Source organism: Humulus lupulus, chromosome 8 (genome assembly GCF_963169125.1).
Source record: "Humulus lupulus chromosome 8, drHumLupu1.1, whole genome shotgun sequence".
Classification (NCBI taxonomy): Eukaryota; Viridiplantae; Streptophyta; class Magnoliopsida; order Rosales; family Cannabaceae; genus Humulus; species Humulus lupulus.
In genome coordinates this window covers 72,535,825-72,555,804 of record NC_084800.1, presented here as the reverse complement: position 1 = coordinate 72,555,804, position 19,980 = coordinate 72,535,825, and positions in this window count along the sequence as shown.

Sequence of the window (19,980 nt, the reverse complement as noted above, 5' to 3'; positions counted from 1 at the left end):
GATTTTCGGAATATTAAGATTCCTTATTTACCTTAATTTTATCACAATATCACAATATGATTATAAATGGAAATTGTATCTTAGTTATATAAAAAAATATTATGTATTTACTCAAAATCATTTCTGGAATATTGGTCTTTAATTTTTCGTTATCTATCGGATCGAAATCTTCTAAAAAATGCAATTCTTCATCAATCAATAATATCTTCAAATATTCTTGCTTTTATTAGGAGATTCTTTCTCAGCCTTTCTGAGCACGAAATTGACTCTATAAATAGGCTTCTAAGGCATTGAGAAAAAGTGAACTCTTTGAATGCATAGTGTGTGAGTGAATTGTAATATTTGTGAGAGTTCCTTGTTTGTATTCAAGATCATAGTATTCACGTGATCTTGTAGGAAAATGAGTGTTTAGTTTTTGTGGTGAGTTTATACCATGTTCATGAGTAAATACACATTGTAATTTGAACACAACTTTTATAGTCTTCGGGAGAGGATTTTTACAAGTCTTGTGTCAGGAGGATGCAAGCACTCGCTGGCCATTCAAGGGAGTTCAAGTGGTTGAGTGTTTCAATCATAATCAGATTGGTGAAGTGAAGTACAACAAAGTTGCGGCAAATTTCAAGAGGGAGTCTTGTTTTGTTTAAGTCAATATTTTGTACTTGTAATTATTTATTAATTGGTTTTATTTTCTGGGCGTGGCCCCAAGGAGTAGGTTATCCAAAAAAAATTTTGAACCTTGTAAAATTTCGTTGTGTTTCTTTATTGTTTTTGCACTGTCTTTTTATTGTGTTCAGTTTCTGTCGTGGCAAGTTCGGATTCTGTCCCGACAGAATTGAAATCTGTTTCAACATTTAATTACCATTCCGCACCTTAATTAATTCACATGGTTTAATTAATTTGGTATTACTAAAAATGGAATTTCAATTGGTATCAAAGCGGGTCACTCATTTTTTAGTGTGATCTTGGTTTATTCTGTTTGTTGTTCTTGTTCTTGCAATGTCTTTTTTCACAAAAGGAGGCTCCATAACTCGCCCCCCTTTACTCAATGATTCTAACTATCCATATTGGAAAGTTAGAATGAGAGCCTTCATCAAATCTCAAGATGAAAAGGCTTGGAGAGTTGTTTTGAGTGGTTGGACTCCTCCACCAGAAGGCAATGATGTAACTAAGGTAAAATCTGAACTTAATTGGACCGATGCTGAAGATAAATTGTCTGACTATAATAATAAAGCATTACATGCTATTTTTAATGGTGTTGGTGAAGGTTACATTAAATTGATTTCTTCATGTGTTTCGGCCAAAGATGCTTGGAAAATCCTTCAAACACAATTTGAAGGAACTGCTGATGTCAAGCGTTCTAGGCTTGTTATGCTCACAAAAAAAAAAAAAATGGAAATGAATGAAAATGAAACCCTCACTGAATTTTATGAGAAATTATCAGATATTGCTAATGAATATTTTGCTCTTTGTGAGAAACTTGAAGAGAATATTTTGGTTCGAAAAATGATTAGAGTTCTCCCTGACAGGTTTCAGACTAAGCTAACTACAATCGAAGAAGTAAAAGATCTGGACAAAATAAAAGTAGAAGAATTGATGGGTTCACTCCGAACTTTTGAACTAAACCAACAGATCAGACAAAAAGGTAAAACAAAAGAAATCAAGGAGAAATCTATTGCCTTGAAATCTTCCAGAGAAAAAAAGGAAAGTTCAAATGATGAGGATGATGAGATGACTTTTTTAACAAAAAAAAAAAATCAAAAATACATAAAGAAATTGGGAAACAAAAAGGCCATATCACAAAACCCAAAAGGTAATTTTTCTGAACCCTTTGAAACTAATAAAAAGGGTATTCAGTGCAGGGAATGTGAAGGATTTGGACACATTCAATCTGAGTGTGCAAATACCTTAAAAAAGAAGAAAGTCATGGAAGCCACTTGGAGTGATCAAGACACTAAACAGAGTGATGAGGAAGAAAATAGTGTTGTCTTAACCTCTATTCACAAAGGTATGGTTTTTTCTTCAGTTGATTCCAAGGATTTGTTATGCCTTAATAATTCTGTTTAGAATAATGAGAAATCTGATATTGACTCTGATGATTCTGACTTAGATGAGGAGTCACTGAAAGAGTCTTATAAAATAATGTATGATCAATGACTGAAAGTTTGCTCTGAGAATCGATTAATGGCTAGCAATAATAAAAAACCTGTTGAAAAAATTAAAGAAATTGAGATGATTATTGCTTCCAAAAATGATGAAATTAATTATTTTAGTAAAGAAATTGATCTTATGCAAAAATGTGTCAAAATGCTTAATCCAAGATCTGGAATTTTGGATGATATTCTCTCTGTAGGAAAAAAGGTTGGTGATTTCAGTGGATTAGGATCTAATGGATCTAAATCTTCAAGGAAAATAGTTTTTGTAAAATCCATGAATCATCTGTCTGTTGTGACAACTAACCGTTTTGTAGGAACAAGTAACTCTTCGGAGACCACACAGTTGTCATCTGTTCCAACAGAGCTACAAGTAAAGAAAATTTATTCGAAGAAAAACATTGGACAATTTGTACCATTTTGTCATTTTTATGATATGAAAGGACACATAAGACCTAAGTGTTTTTCACTGTTAAATTTGCTTAAAAAGAATTATGTTAAAAACTTTGGTAGCATGAATCAATTATTGACCAAAATAAATTCAAAATAAAAAACAATATGGGTCAAGAAAAATAACTTTGTCTGCTTGGCTACCTTTACTTGTCATAAAATGGATGCATCTAGTTCATTGTACTTTGATAGCGGTTGTTCAAGACATATGACAAGTAATGCCAACATACTCATCAACTTCAAATCCTTGAAGTGTGGAGTAGTAACATTCGGGGATGGAATGACAGGAAATATTTTAGGTAAATGTACTCTAAACATTGAAGGGTTACCAAAACTAAAAAATGTGCTTATTGTAGATGGGTTGAAAGCCAACTTAATTAGCATAAGCCAAATTTGTGACCAAGGTTTTCTTGTTAATTTTTTGCATGATGAGTGTAATGTTGTAAATAAAAGTGGTGACATTATTTTTAAAGGTTCTCGTTCTTTGGATAATTGTTACACACTCACACAAAAATTCACATGTCATGCATCATCATCGAGTTTTAATAATACTGATTTGTGGCATGAAAAACTTGGACATATAAATTTTAAAAACTTGAAAAAGATTGCTAATGCAGGTCTCATTTGTGGTATACCCAAGTTGTGTAAAGAATCACTTGGTAAGTGTGAATCATGTCAATTGGGAAAACAGTTGAAAATTTCCCATAATGCAATATCTGATATTAATACTTCAAATGTGTTGGAATTATTGCATATGAATCTCATGGGTCCTATACAGGTTGAAAGTATTAATGATAAGAGATACATTTTTATATGTGTGGATGATTTTTCTAGATTTACTTGGGTAGATTTCTTAAGAGAAAAATCAGATACATTTGAAGCTTTTCAAACTCTCTGTACAAGACTAAGAGTTGAAAAAAATTGTAACATTGGAAAAATTGTAAGAATACGAAGTGATCATAGTAAGGAGCTGTAACGACCCAACAAATTCTAAGACTTTGGCCATTAAAAACTACTAAACATAACTACTATTTTTGGGAATGATACATAAAAATAGCATAACTTTATTTAAACTCAAAATAACACATGAAATACATAAGTGTGTGGTATGTGTACCCAATGTTTTAAAATAAAAACATAACTTTAAATTAAATCAAATTGTTTACAAAACTAAATGCGAAAAAAATACATAAAACATGATTAAAAGACGCCATCCTTGATCTTCCAGCAATTCATTCATCCTCAACACACAAGCCAAGCTGCCACGAATCCTTTTCGCCTTCCATGTTCATTTCCCTGCACCATTTAAAATAAAGGAATGAGTCTAATGCCCAACAAGGAAAATCTACTACAAACATACATCATAAAACATAAACATAAACATAAGACTATATTATAGCATATACCATAAAAACATATGACTATAAAAACATATATCATATAGGACTACAATATTAATGGTCATTAACTCATTAAGGTGGTACGTAATAAAACCATTTAGGTCCTCAGTCTACTAATCGAGATAGGTTATATCACAACTATAGTTCACAATAATGATAAAAATTATTGGGGCTTGCTATCTAAGCAAGTCATATGCCCAAGGACTACAAAATATATCACATGTCATATATCATAGCATTAAAACATATCATAGCATATCATATCATCATATAAACACATATTTCTAACCTATTTTCCTTACCAAAAACTGGGATAATTGGAGACAAGAACTTGATTTGGAACACTCCTAAAACCAACATAAAAACAGATGAGTATCTAAAAAAAAGAAGATGAAAGAAAACTAAACCATCAAATGGAAACTTACCGAAGAACCTTAATGTTTCAAGAACTTAATAACCTAACCAAGAAACCATAAACAAGAGTTAGGATCTGAAAGAAAACTAAGGAACCATAAAGAACAGAACTTAAGGATAGGAATACCTTGGATGTACTAGAACCAAATCTACACCTCGATACCGAAATAACACTATACCTTACTTCCTAAGTGTTTATAAATCTTAAAATGATAAAGCTTTTAACCCAAAACCTAAGTGTCTCTCTCTATAGTAACCTTAGCAGCTTCAAGGCTTTGAACAATGCTTGAAGAATGAAGAAAATGACTGAGTACTAGGTCCTATTTATAGAGTTCAAGGAGTGAAACTAACCCCTTTTTGAATGAATAAATAAATGATTATAAAATGAAAAAGATTTGAATTTTCGTTCAACAGATGCCCAGAACTCGGTCAAAATCGTTCAAAGGCAGGTCCAAGAGGTTAAGGGTTGTTTCAAGTTCGGATTCCACGGAGTTTAAAAATGTGAGGGTGGGGCCGATATATCGCCCCCTATAGGCGATATATCGCCTCCCCCATATTCTCGAGCCTTCGTGGTTTCGTTCGTGCGAAGTCGACGTGTTTTCAGTATCTCCCGTAGGCGATATATCAGCCCTATAGCTGCGATATATCGGCATACGTAGATATTTTAAATGCACTTTTTGCACTAATTTAGCATAATTAGAATTGATTAAACAACTTTGACTGAGTAATACGTGATTCTAGCAGGTGTTGGAAGGTTCTACAACTTCTAGACTCTTCTTTTATTAAATTATTCACTTAAAATGCTTAAATCCTCAAATAAACATGATTATGACAAATGTCATGCTCTTAAAATTCTATCTAAACCTTAGGTTATAATTAATAATATTTCTATGACCAATAATATTAATCAAACCTTATGTTATAATTAATATTTCTAAACTATAGGTTAAACTTATAAAATCTATAAACATTGCTATGAGTGTCAAACTAAGTCCCGGCTTGAACCAATATCCACGAAATCTAAAATACTACAAGCTACTACTATCTAGCTAGCTAAGTAAAATTATGAGACGCTACAGGAGTTTGAAAATTCTATTTATGATGAATATTGTAAATCTTTTGGAATTCTGCATGAATTTTCTGCACCCAAAACCTCAAAACAAAATGGGGTAGTGGAATGGAAAAATTGTACCCTGCAGGAAATGGCCAGAGTTATGCTAAATAGCAAAAAACTCACAAATAAATTGTGGGCTGAAGCAATTAACACTGCTTGTTACACAATTAATCATGTTTTTCTGCGTCCAGGTACAAATAAAACTCCATATGAGATCTGGAAACGTAGAAAACCCAATGTCAATTATTTTTATGTATTTGGGTGTCTGTGTTATATTCGTAGAGATCGTGAGAATATGGGCAAGTTTGATGCCAAAAGTGATTTAGGAGTTTTTCTTGGATATTCAACCAATAGTAGGGCCTATCGTGTTTATAACATGAGAACGCCAACTGCTATGGAATCTGCTAATGTGGTTGTTGATGATCTAAAAGATTTTTCTGAGTACTCCCATGAGGAGGAAATTGACAGGTTCATTGATGTTCAACAACATAAAGGGATGTCAGATCTGACATCAAAATCTTTAGAGGCGACAACAGCTACTGATGATGTATCAGACACTGATTCTACCGCGACAATAACTGAATGAACAAAGAAGGAAAATCTAGTTATTTCTTCTGACTCATTTAAAAAAGAACCATCAACCAGAGTAAAAAGGAATCACCCTTCTGATCTCATTTTGGGAAATCTTGAAGAAAGTATGGTCACTCGAAAGAGGTATGTAAACTTGGTTCAATTTGTTTGTTTTACTTCTACATTAGAACCAAAAAATGTGAAGGAAGCCTTAAATGATGAATCATGGAGTAATGTTATGCAAGAAGAACTAGATCAATTCACAAGGAATGAGGTATGGATCCTTGTCCCTAGACCAAGTCATACTAATGTTATAGGTACAAAGTGGATATTTAAAAACAAAACTGATGAATTTGGGACCATAATAAGAAATAAAGCTAGACTAGTTGCACAGGGGTACACTCATGTTGAAGGAATTGATTTTGATGAGACATTTTCCCTTGTTGCAAGACTTGAATCCATAAGATTATTGCTAGCTATTTCCTGTGTTCTTGGTTTTAAATTATTCCAAATGGATGTCAAATCCACCTTTTTAAATGGATTTTTGAATGAAGAAGCTTATGTGGAGCAACCCAAAGAGTTTGAGGACCCTTACTGTCCTAATCATGTTTTTAAATTGTAAAAAGCTTTGTATGGGTTGAAACAAGCCCCACGGGCTTGGTATGAGAGACTAACCAATTTTTTGGTCTTAAAGGGGTACAAGAGAGGGGGAGTATACAAAACACTATTTTATCAAAAATGTTGATAGAAATATTATGATAGCTCAAATATATGTTGATGATATAATGTTTGGTTCTACTGATGACTCTCTAGTATAGGAATTTGGGAAACAAATGCAGGAAGAGTTTGAGATGAGCATGGTGAGAGATCTCAATTTTTTCTTAGGACTCCAAGTTAAGCAGGCAGACGAGAGAATTTTCATTTCACAAAGCAAGTATGCCCGAAATTTGGTGAAGAGATTTGGACTCGATGCATCTAAACCTACGAAAACACCTATGGGAACTACTGTCAAACTATCTAAAGATGATAATGGGAAGAAAGTTGATCCAACTCTTTACAGGAGTATGATTGGGAGTCTCCTATACTTAAATGCTAGTTGCCCAAACATCAGTTATAGTGTTGGAGTGTGTGCACATTTCCAAGGGAACCCCATGGAGTCTCATGTGATTGTTGTAAAAAGAATTATTCGCTATATCAATAATACCCTTGATTTAGGCATTTGGTACTAGTGATGCAGATTGGGCAGGAAACACTGATGATCGCAAAAGTACAAGTGGTGGTTGTTTTTACTTAGGAAACAAATTGGTCTCCTGGCATAGTAAAAAACAAAACTCCATCTCCTTGTCAACAGCCGAAGCTGAGTACATAGCTGCTAGAAGTTGTTGTACTCAACTTTTGTGGATGAAACAAATGTTGGCTGACTATGGGTTTGATATTAAAACTTTAACCATTTTTTATGATAATACAAGTGATATTAATATCTCCAAAAATCCTATTCAACACTCTCGCACCAAACATATTGACATTCTTCATCATTTTGTTGGGAACTTGTTGAATACAAAACTCTGATTTTAAAATATGTTGAGACTAACAAACAAATTGTAGATATTTTTACTAAAGCTTTAGACACGGTCAGATTTGATTCCCTGAGGAAATCCTTGGGGGTTTGCTTTATTTGAAATTGCCAATAATTGATTGTCTTGCCTTGCATATGTGATTGTGTAAATCTTTTGTCCTATTTGGAAGAAATCTGATGACCATATTTTTTAGTTTTTAGAAAATGAACGTTATAATTCTTATACTTTGTGAGGATTAAAAACCATATTTGAAAAAAATTATAGATCATCCAATTTATATTTAATCAAATCATTATGTATGGTTTTGTATGAGCATTCCTTAATCCAGTTTCTTTTTCATGCTCCATTTTGGAAAAGAGCTATCTATACTGATGTGTGAAAGTCGACGCTGAGTAAGTTAGTACCAGGTAATTAGCAATTATATTGGATGATACTCTACCAGTGTAAAGGGACACCATCAGTATAAAATTTATAGCCTCTAATATGGTTACAATATGAAAAAGGCTACAATTGCCAAACATGGGCAATGACCCTAGCTTTAAAAAGCCAAAAAGAAACGCCAAATTGATTACACATGCACACACATATGCCTGTTGACTAAACTGTGTAAGAATGTTGTAAGACTCTTCCACATAATGAATTGATTAAAATATTTTTTTGTGATCAGTATATTCTTTTTTTGAATTATAGTTATCATTATCACTTAGTATTTTAATTATACTTCATTATTCTAATTTGTGAAAAAAATGGTTATCTTGTTTCTCTTGAACAGGACTTGGCATTTACATGGACACATATGGTATGGCAATTTATCTTTTTATCTTCGGAAATTTAAAAAAAAATAAATAAAAAAAATCTAATTGAGTACTAAAGAACAAAAAACTAGTTTGAAAAATAATTGATGCAATTTATTTGTTTTATCCCATTATATTCAAAAAAGTTTCCGATTTTGAGGTGTGAAATAATTTTTTTAAAAATGAGATATTTTAGCATCTATCACATTAAAATTTGGTTACCCATTTTTGGTTACCCATTTTCGAACTTGCCTCATTTGTGCACCGAATTCTCTATATATTCGGATTCCCTTTGGCTGTTTAATTTTAAGTGTTTTCTTGTTTTTCTCTCTCACTTATAACCAAAGTGTTTAGGGCTTTGTTCTTTGTGTGTTTCCATTTGTTTCTCTCCTAGTAGCCATGAAGACCCAAGGTCGTTGATCTACCTCCAAATTTGTGTGAAGTCTCAGAAGGAGACAGTTCTTGAGACGGTTCCATCTGCCTTTCCTCTTGTTCCAGCATCAATACCAGTTGCCTCACCTCCTACAGGTCGTCGACCCAAAACCACAGCAAGATAGAAGGTTCTTGCTCTTCCGGGTCCTAAGAGATCTATTTTGATTGGGGCTACGAGTAAAGGAGTTACCTTTTCCAACCTTGATGCTCAGCAAAACCAAGCCTCGACGGTTCCACTAGCCTCACCCGAAGGTCAAGTAAGATCCAAACCTGCCTTGCCTTCAAGTCCTACACAATCTGTCTCCACTGAAGCCGTGTCTGATTCGTCTAAACATGACTCTGAATCGTCTTTATCCCCTGATGTGTTGACACCCAAGGCAAAGGACAAACACAAATCCAAAGCCACTGGATCAAAGAGGATCAAGAAGGCCAAAGTGGCTCCAGCAAAAGGTACTAGCTCCATCTCTGATTCATCTCATTTATCCAAATTCAAATTGAAGGCAAAAATCAACCCACCTCCTTGCACCTCATCGGAGAATGTCTCTCCTGAAACGGAGGACTCACTACCTGAGTTAGACCCTTCCTTGACCGAGCCAATTCTTGAAGATCCTTATGAAAATTTGGAGGAGACTGAATCTGCAGAAAACCCATCAGAAACCACTCATGTTGCATCTTACCCAAAGGGCACAACACCATTGGAATTTCCCGAATTGACTACCAAACTCACTAAACAAAATGGTTCCCCTATCCGTACTTCAGGTTCCTCTTTCAAAGCTCATTCTCTTCCTTTTTGTTTTAATGGTAATGAGAAAAATATGCAATTTTACGAGCATTATCACTTTATTAGTGAACGTAATTTCCTTTTTGCTCCTCATCGTGTTTTTGAGGTTTTACTTACTTTAGAGGAAATGAGTTGGTTACAATCTTTGTCTGGCTTTGATGGGTTTGTGCCTCGGGTAGTTAAGGAATTTTATGCAAATCTGAATGATGAGTTGTTAGATCAGTCTTCTTTTAAGTTTCATAAGATTTTTGTTAGGGGTCATTGGTATAGGTTTAGTCCTACTGAAATTGCTAAGGCCCTCAATCTCGTTCCTGTTGAGATTGATGATTCTATTGAGTTTGCAAAGGATCAAGTTTTGTCTGAATTAGTTGGCCAAGCTATGGTGTGGGAACCAAGCGCATCTCTCTGGGTCTCGAACCTTACTCACTATTATGGTGCACTTTTCAAATTTGCAATGTTCAATTGGATGCCTACCACTAATTCCTCAACCATTATTCAAGATATGTCCTTTCTATTGTTCAAAATTGGGACTGGTGTCACTATCGATCTTGCTGCTGCTATTTTTTATCAGATCATGTCCTTGAGTGGTGCCAAACGCAAGGGTCAACACTTGATGTTTCCGCAAGTCATTTACAAACTTTTGGACTCTTAGCGTTCTTTGAAGAAGTCCTATGAGACCTTGACTTCTCCTTTGGTTGGACCTACATATACTGTCAAAGATGACCATGCTCCGACCACAGCTCGAAAGGTAAAAGGCATTAATTTGGCTGGTTCTGGGACTGGCGATGTCGAGACTGACACCCCTGCTGTCCCAACTGCTCTTGCTTCTGTTCAGACATGAATTTCAAGTCTCTCTGAGCGGTTCACTACCATGGAGGATACTTAGCGCCAAATTCTGGCTTCTTTGGCGATCATCAATGCATCTACCACTTCAGCTCCATGACGATTACTATTCCTTTCGATCTATTTTTATTTGTTTTTGTTAAATGTCCAAGAACACTAAAAGTGTCTTTGTTTTGGTTTAGTTTGGTTTGGTTTCGTTTGTTCTTTGGTATTTTCTTAGACAATGTGGGGGAGAGAGAGTAACTCTATTTTTGGTGATTTATTTGACCTGTAGTTGCTCATTGTTTTTATTAATTGTTTTTGTCATGTGCTTTGGTTATTTTTGGCAAGGGGAGTCATCTTGCGACTCTTGTGAGTCATCTTGCGACTCTTGTAAATTTAAGCACTCACTTGTTTTATGCAGGGTCTTTTAAAAAATAGATATGCCTTGTCTATAAAATTACCAAAATGGGAGATTGTAAATCCTAAAATTGGCATATTTTGTAGAAATATCTTTTTATTTAAAAGATAATTTTTAATTTCCCTTTATTGTGATTTTCAGAATATCACTTTCCCATTATTGTGATTTTCAGAATATTAACACTACAAAAAATATTACTTTTGCCTGGGCAAATTTGCGCTGGCAAAAGTAAGGAATTGCGCCAGCAAAGGTCCACGACGTTCCCCCGTCGATAATGGCACTTTTGCCGACGCAAAATGTAATGCGTCGGCAATGGTATCTTTTGGCGACGAAAAAATGTGTTGGGAAAAATAAGGATGCGCCGGGAAAAAAATTTGTCACGTTGTTGTGGAAAACACTTTTAGCGGCGCAAAAATGAACCGGCAAAAGATGTCTCTTTTAGTGGCACAAAATTGCGCCGGTAAAAGATGAGTCTTTTAGTAGCGCGTTTTTGCACCGAGAAAGGTGGATATATGTAGTGAAGATTGAGACTTTTGCCGACGTAATTTTGCGCCAGTAAAAGTTTTTTTAAAATAATTTTTTTGATAATATAACTAATTTCATTTTCAATATATTAATATTAATTAATAAATTTCGATTTTAATATATTAATAATTATTTAATTTTTTAGTAATATTATTTAATTATAAATAAAATTAAAATTAAAATTTTATAAATAAATAAAAAAAATTACAACTATTAATATTTATTGTCTCCACTAAACATGAAGATATAAAAGTAGTTTAGTAAATTCAATGTCTAATAAATTAAACTTTAAATAAATAAATAAAAAGTTATACAAATGAGTATTTCCCGCCTCATCATCCCTGCCCCCGTCAGCATCATCGTCCTCGTCCGGATCCTGTTATGGTAAGTCGACAGTAAAACCAAGAGCCAATTCACCAACTTGCTTCAATAAAGCACTGAGCAGGACATCTTGACGCTGTTGACGACTCTCAAGTTTAGTCGTATACTTCTTTAGGTTCTGATTTTCTAGAATAATGTCCCGAGTTTGCTGCAAAATGGTGTCCACTTCAGGTGGCAATTGCCCGGACATTTGAGAAGTTGACGAAGATGCTGCCCTTTTTGCGCCAATTGCCTTCAACCTAGGCAACTCCCCAAACCCTTTCTTATAACGCGAGCGAGGTCCAAGGACATCTGTGACAATATCCATATCAGGCGGAAACTGACCGTCGACATTATCGCCGGCACAAGAAGAAACAGATGATACAGGGGTCATACTCTGCGATGCTCGACGCTCGGTCTTCTCAGTCTGCACAATAAAAAGCACGTATCTCGAATTCCAATATAACATTATTTGAAAACCTAACTTATAAATTTTTAATATAACAACATATAAAATATAACTTTATTATCTATCTGCCAACATCCTATCATTAATGACTGCAGACCAGTGATTGAAAAAGAATGTAATTAATTTTGTTCCTGTATTAGGGAGCAAGGGGGCTAAAGTAAATTTGGTCATGAAAATCCATATCTAAATCAAAATCATGAAGATGTTGTTGATATATACAGTAAGTGCAGTTAATTCCATTAATGGGGAATTTATGTCTCTAAACATATACATCAACTATATTTGCATGTTTTTTATTTAGATATGGATTTTCATGACCAAATTTACTTTAGCCCACAAGCTCCATGATACAGGGACAACATTAGTTACATTCTTTTTTTATCTTAGTCCACAATCATTAATCATAAAAATATTGGCACATAGATTATAAAGATTTAATTGTTAAAAATTTAATTAATAATTAATAAATAATTACTAATTGACACCAACCAATTAATAATTAATATTTATTAATTATTTACTAAACTTTTTTAAAGTTAAATGATCATAAATTAGATAAGGTTATACAACTTACATGTTTTGTCGCCGCTACATCACTAATCCACTTATCCTTCTTCTTGTGGAGGTGCTCGAATGTGTCGATCATGCTCGGAAGCTCGCCAGTAGACGGGTCCATCTAAAAAGGTAAATTATTTAAACATTGTTACCATTATAATATTTTCGTAAATGTAAGGATATAGGTTATTATAATTTACGTGATCATAAACATGGGCAACGATGGATTTGGAACCGTGTCCTCCTGGTATGGTCATTTTTGCTCGAGCTTCTTTATTTCTCTTCGATATACGCTTCAAACAATAAAGAGTGCTCATTAATCTGAATTGTAATTTTATAATTAAACATTAATGTAAAATCTACGGCATACCTGCTGAGAATCAGAAGCCCAAAAATCGCATAGAATTGCCCAATTAGAAGAAGTAATCGACCCAAAAGGTTTTGACTTCGCTCTATCGTTGTCCACCTCTCACCCAACCTCTACCCAATGTTTCTTCATTGTGTGGCGCCAATCAGTCAGATGCTTTTGCATTTTTCTTACCATGGCATCGTTGATTAGTGGATTGTCTTGTGGATAAATGAATTTGTCACAATTAAATTTGGAATTTGTTAAAATATTATGAAGATAGACAAAATGTTTAATAGTGAGTTATTAAAGGTCTAAAAAATGATTACAGATAACCTCTGTCGAATAACTTGGATATCAGCTGGTTTTACTTGTTCCCAAGCTAGTGTAGTTGGGAGTACGGTGTAACGCAAATAACGAGCCATGGAATTGTTGAACCACTTGCCATACGTTTGAATAGCTTTTCCAGTTTGTGCATCAAACTCTACTTTCAGATGGCTAACTTTTCTGGTGGCCAGCTTTTTCTCGATATTGGCACAGTAATAAGCTCCCCTGCCCCTCTTAGAGCAACCACCTGTGTCATTACTTGGTTCGGTCATTCTACATTAAAATATTCATTAATTAACTAATTCAAATTATGTATGTTTGTTATTTTTTGTTATCCGCATTAACATTTTATTACTTACGGTCTTTCCCAACTTACCCTATTACGACCTAGTGGATCCCTTGGAGATAGTAAGCAGTCATGTACTTCTCCTCATTTTTTCAAAATATTTGATGAAATATCTTGAAAAAATGAGGAACAGTACATGAATACATTGATTATCCCCAAGGCATCCACTAGGTGCATGTCTATTGTTTTTTGTTATAAAATTAACATTTTATTACTTATGGTCTTTTGGATCCCTTGGAGATAGTAAGTAATCATGTACTTCTCCACATTTTTTCAAAATGTTTCTCAAAAGATGTTTGAGAAACATTTTGAAAAAATAAGGAGCAGTATATGAATACATTGGCTATCCCCAAGGCATCTAATAGGTTCATGTGTACCTATATTTAATACTATCATTAATTAATGATAATAAATAAAGTTTTCATTGAATTTGTTACACCCAGATTTTGAGCCTTGAGAATTGTGATCTCGAAAGCTGGATTCGTCAGGTGTGAGCTCGCAATATCTAGAATACTTGTTCGCAACCTAGGCGCCGAACCTACAAAGAAGGTGGCAACCTCGAAGATGGGTAGCCTCGAAGTCCTCACAAGCTTGAAAGACAGACATCGGAGTACGTCTATTCTCGGGTGGCCTCGGATCAATAGTTCCGAGCCTGACATAAGTATGAGCTCGAAACTATGTGGTCTTGGAGAAAATAATACTCGAAAGTCACTCAGAGACCTGGGCTGGTACGATGCTGACGATGTTGATTGCTGACTTTGAACATCTCAGTGAGTCACTTGGAGAGACGCAGTCTACATTTATTGTTGTAACTTCCCTATAATAAAGGGATATTTATTAGTCAGTTATACGCCCCCTGGTCTTCAGGGGACGTTTCCTTGTATATAGGAGTTACAGGCTTTTAAAGCCATTAAATTTATTAATGTAAAGGATAACTTCCCAGAAATGTGTGGGATAGTATCCTGAGACTTCCTCTATAAATAGAGAAGTCTTGTACCTTTGTAAATGACCGAATTTTTGTGATCTTGGGAGAAACTCTGGAGAATTCATCTCTAAAGAATTTCCAGAAATTTCCTAAGTTCTAATAACAAAAACTCGTGGACTAGGCAGAGTTAACTGCTGAACCACGTAAAAATCCTCCTTGTTTTATTGTATTTTTTCTAGCCATAACTATTTATTGTTTACATGCTCTATATTTACTGTTGACGAAAAACGACGTCAACAATTTGGTGCTTTCATTGAGAGACTTAAAAATTCAGTCACTGAACAAGTTATGGCTGCAAACGATCAAAACATTCCTGAAGAAAACTATCTGAGACGCCCTGGGAAGCAGCCAATGGTAAACCCAAATACTGAAGAGAGAAGCGAGTCCTCCGATTCTCGGGGACCACCAGCACCTCCAAGGGATGAGGATATGTACTACAATCCTGAGCGGTACGTTACCATTATGGAACTTGAAAACCGGCAGCTGAAACAGCAATCGGCTGAAGCCAATAAGTGGAATGAGGAGTTGGCTAGGATAGCCACAGAGGCTCAGGCGGCTCAGCCCCCGCCTCTGCGTGAAAACCAAGCCCCTCCTCCGAGGGACGTGCATGTTCCTCCCTGCAGGCCTCATGGGCGTCCACGAAAAGATGCTGCCACGAGAAGGCCAGAGCAACCTCTGGCACCAGCAGCGCCATCCGCACCCTCGAGACCCCAGATAAGTACCCGAGCTAGGGCTTCGGTTAATTCAACTGCGGAGGTACCAGCGGCAACTGGGAATAACCAAACCCCTGCAGAGGCTCGGACTCAAATCCATGGTAATACGCAGAATGCAACCGACCCGTCTCGGGCGAACTCCGAGCCATCTAGGCCTCGAAATGGGCGGCAGCCACCTTCACCCATACGTTTCCCGCCATCGCCTATAAGATATCCTTCACCGCCCCGTAAGAATGCTCAGCCAATTTGAGATGACGAGGAAAGACGTGCGGGAAGGAGGCAGGGGAACAGAGAAGCCTTCAGGGAGCGAAGAGGCACCCAGTCTACAAGGAGTCAAATGTCCCGGTCTCGCACTGCAGAAATGAGGCAGCATGAAAGAGACCCCTCTCGAAATAATAATGCAACGAGTCTTACCAGTGACGACTCGGGAGATACTAGATTGGTCAGTATGTATGATCGAGGTCGAAAGAATACTGGGAGCCACAGGAATCGCTCCGACCTGCGGGAACACTTGAATCAGAATCCCGGACCTGAGGGATCGCCTAAATGGGCGCAAAGACCCCCTGCGGAGGCGCGAGCCTGGAATTGTGATCAATGACAGCTAATTTCAGGCAAGACCCCTCACGGACCCGATCCAGGAAATAATTGATCAGTTGGAGAAGGCCTTCAGACTTTTGAAAAATGAGCAAGGCCAAGGTCGGCATGAGGACTTTGATGAGGAGCTCGAGCCGTTCGCTCCCCATATTTCCAATACCCCGTTTCCTCAAGGATTTCGGATCCCTCACGTCCCAAAATTTGAGGGAAAGTCCGACCCGTACAACCATCTGAGTACATTCAATACCATAATGAAAGCAAGTAACGTGGGTTACGAGCTCAGATGTATGTTATTTCCGGCATCGCTAACGGGACCAGCCAAGAGCTGGTTCGAGAAATATAAAAAACACTCAATCACTTCTTGGGATCAGCTGTCTAAGGACTTCAAGAAGCAGTTCAGAGCCATGATGGGGGTTAGACCCGAGGCATCAACTCTGACTAACGTTCGGCAGCAGCCAGGTGAGACATTGAAAAGTTACCTTACAAGGTTTAACTTGGAAGTTGCCCGAGCTTGAAATGTGGATGACAGCGATCATCTAATGGTTGTCCAGGCTGGAGTAATGCCAGGAAATGCTCTTTGGGATGACATGCAGAGAAAACCAGTGAGGTCCCTAACCGAGTTTAACAAACGAGCACAGAGGTTTGTCAATGTAGAGGAAGCAAGGTCGACACTTAATGTAACCTCCCAGCCCGTAACTACAACGATAAATGTGAACTCTGCCTCAACCTCGGCGGACCCACAAACCTCGAAGCCAGCTGTGGAAAACCCTTCCAAGAGAAAGAAGAACGAAGGGAGTAACCCCGAGGCCGAGGGAGGAAAGAAAAAGAAGGGGGAGAGATATTTCTCCGTGTATAGAGTGTACACCGAGCTCAACAAGTCTCGGGAGAACATATACTTGGCTAATGAAAACCAAGTCCCCTTCAGGTGTCCAGACCCAATGAGAAATCAGAAGTCCAAGAGGGACTCCAACAAATATTGCCGATTTCACAGAGACACCGGGCATACTACTGATGAATGTCGACAGCTGAAAGATGAGATCGAAGGATTGATCTCGAGAGGTTATTTCAGACAATATGTCAAAAACCAGAATACTAATCAGGCGTCTACGAGCCAGAGGGCAGCTGCGCCACAACCTGCACAAAACAACAATTCCCGAGCCAGGGAAAAAGATAGGCTCCCTCCAATTAATGGAGAAGACATGATAACCATCTCGGGAGGGCCTCATCTTGCAGGAATGGGCAGAAATGCCCAAAAAATATATGTGAATGAGCTAAAAATTGGGGACGGGTCTCCTTACGAACCCGAACCTAGAGCTCCTAAAAGTCAAAAGATTGAGTCTCGGCCAATAACCTTTACGGAGGACGACGCGTCCCATGTTCAGTTTCCTCACCATGATCCACTGGTCATCACTCTCCAGTTGGCAAATAAGAGAGTTCACCGGGTTCTCATAGACAATGGGCGCTCAGTTAACATTCTCTATAAGACCACCCTAGAGAAAATGGGACTCACTCTTCGCGACCTGAAAGCATGTGCGACAACATTGTACAGTTTTTCAGGAGAAGGGACTGCTTGCATGGGATCCATTGAACTCCCTGTAACCTTGGGAGACTACCCAGTCTCAACAACCAAGATGATGGAGTTCGTGGTAGTAGACCTGCCTTCGGCCTACAACGTGCTGCTCGGAAGACCCGCCTTAGTAGGGCTGAGGGCAGTCTCATCTGTGAGGCATCTGGCCATTAAGTTCCCTACTTCTAGTGGCATCGGGACGTTGAAGGGAGACCAGTTGGATGGAAGGGAATGCTATAGCATCTCCCCTGAGAGGAAAGAAATAGACGAGTGCACAGGCACTCGTAATTATTCAAAACAAAGATGGGACGATCTTGGAGATAGATGAGGAGATCGACCCAAGGGTGGAGGAGAAAGCTGACCTCGAATCATTAGAAGAGCTCGAAGAAATCAAGCTTGAAGAGTCAGATCCTTCCAAAACAGTAAAGGTCGGGAAACATCTCCAGGAGGAAACTAAATAACAATTAATTTGCTTCTTGAAGAAAAACCAGGATGTCTTCACGTGGTCACATTCGGACATGGTAGGAATAAGTCCGAACATATCGAGCCACGCACTAAATATCGATAAAAGCTTCCCACCGAAGCAACAAAAGCGAAGACTACTGGATGACGACAGAAAAAAGGCACTGAAGAAGGAGGTCGACAGGTTAAAAGCAAACTGGTTCATTAGGGATGCTTTTTACCCTGACTGGGTATCCAATCCGGTGTTGGTCCCAAAGCCTAATGGGACGTGGTGAACCTGCATTGACTATTCGGACCTCAACAAGGCTTGTCCAAAGGACTGCTTTCCCTTACCGAGGATTGACCAGCTCGTGGATGCCACGATAGGGCATGGATTGATGTCGTTCATGGATGCCTATTCTGGATATAACCAGATTCCCATGCATGCCCCTGACCAGGAACATACAAGTTTTATAACTGACAAAGGACTATATTGTTACAACGTCATGCCATTCGGGCTCAAAAATGCTGGGGCCACATACCAGCGACTCGTGAACAAGATGTTTTCGGAGAAAATAGGGAATAACATGGAAGTTTATGTTGATGACATGCTAGTCAAGTCTCAACTTAACGATAACCATGTTGATGACCTCGAAGAGTGTTTTGTCGTGCTCCGGAAGTATAACATGAAGCTTAACCCTTAGAAATGCTCATTTGGGGTATCATTCGGAAAATTCCTGGGCTTGTAAACGCTCGTGGGATAGAAGCTAACCCAGACAAGATCCAGGCCCTAATCGACATGCCCTCACCTCAAAGACACAAAGATTTCCAAAGTTTGACCGGCAGGATGGCGACACTAAGTAGGTTTATCTCAAAATCTACAGATCGTTGTCTTCCGTTTTTCAACCTATTGAGGGGAGGCAAGAAATTTGAATGGACGGAAGAGTGTGAGCTGGCCTTCCAGGAGTTTAAAAAGCACCTCGTAGAACCCCCCATCTTATCAAAACCTATTACGGGAGAAGTACTATACTTATATCTTGCCACTACCGAACATGCAATAAGTGCAGTGCTCGTGCGAGAAGAGGAAAAGGTACAGAGGCCCGTATATTACATCAGTAAAAGATTACTAGGGGCAGAGTCGAGATACCCCTTGATGGAAAAGCTAGCTCTCAGCTTAATTCATTCATCTCGCAAACTTCGACCCTACTTTCAGGCACACCCCATCCATGTATTAACTGATCAACTGCTGAGGCAAGTCTTGTCTAAGCCAGAAGCTTCAGGTCGACTTCTTAAATGGGCGGTTGAACTCGGGCAATTCGAGATCACCTACCACCCGAGGACGACCATTAGGGCATAGGCCCTGGCGAACTTTATAGTGGAATGTACTGGCATGACCAACGATGAAGTTACAACCCCGACCCACGAGCTGTGGAAACTTTACGTCGATGGGTCATCTAATGAAAATGGATCGGGGGCAGGGGTCATTTTGATTACTCCTACAGGAAGCAGATTTCATTCAGCCTTAAGATTCGACTTCAACGCATCGAATAATGAGGCCGAATACGAGGCTTTATTGGCGGGACTCCGTATAGCCAAAGAGCTCAAAGCTAAAGCAATACATTGTTACAGCGACTCCCAGCTTGTGGTTAACCAAATTTTGGGAGAATACCAGGCTCGTGGCACAAAAATGGCAGCTTACTTAGAAAAGGAAAAGTTCGCATTGGAACATTTCGAGTTTTATGCGATCGAACAGGTTCCCCGAGAGCAAAACTCAAATGCAGATGCCTTAGCTCGGCTCGTTACTTCCACCGAGAATGATGAGCTAAA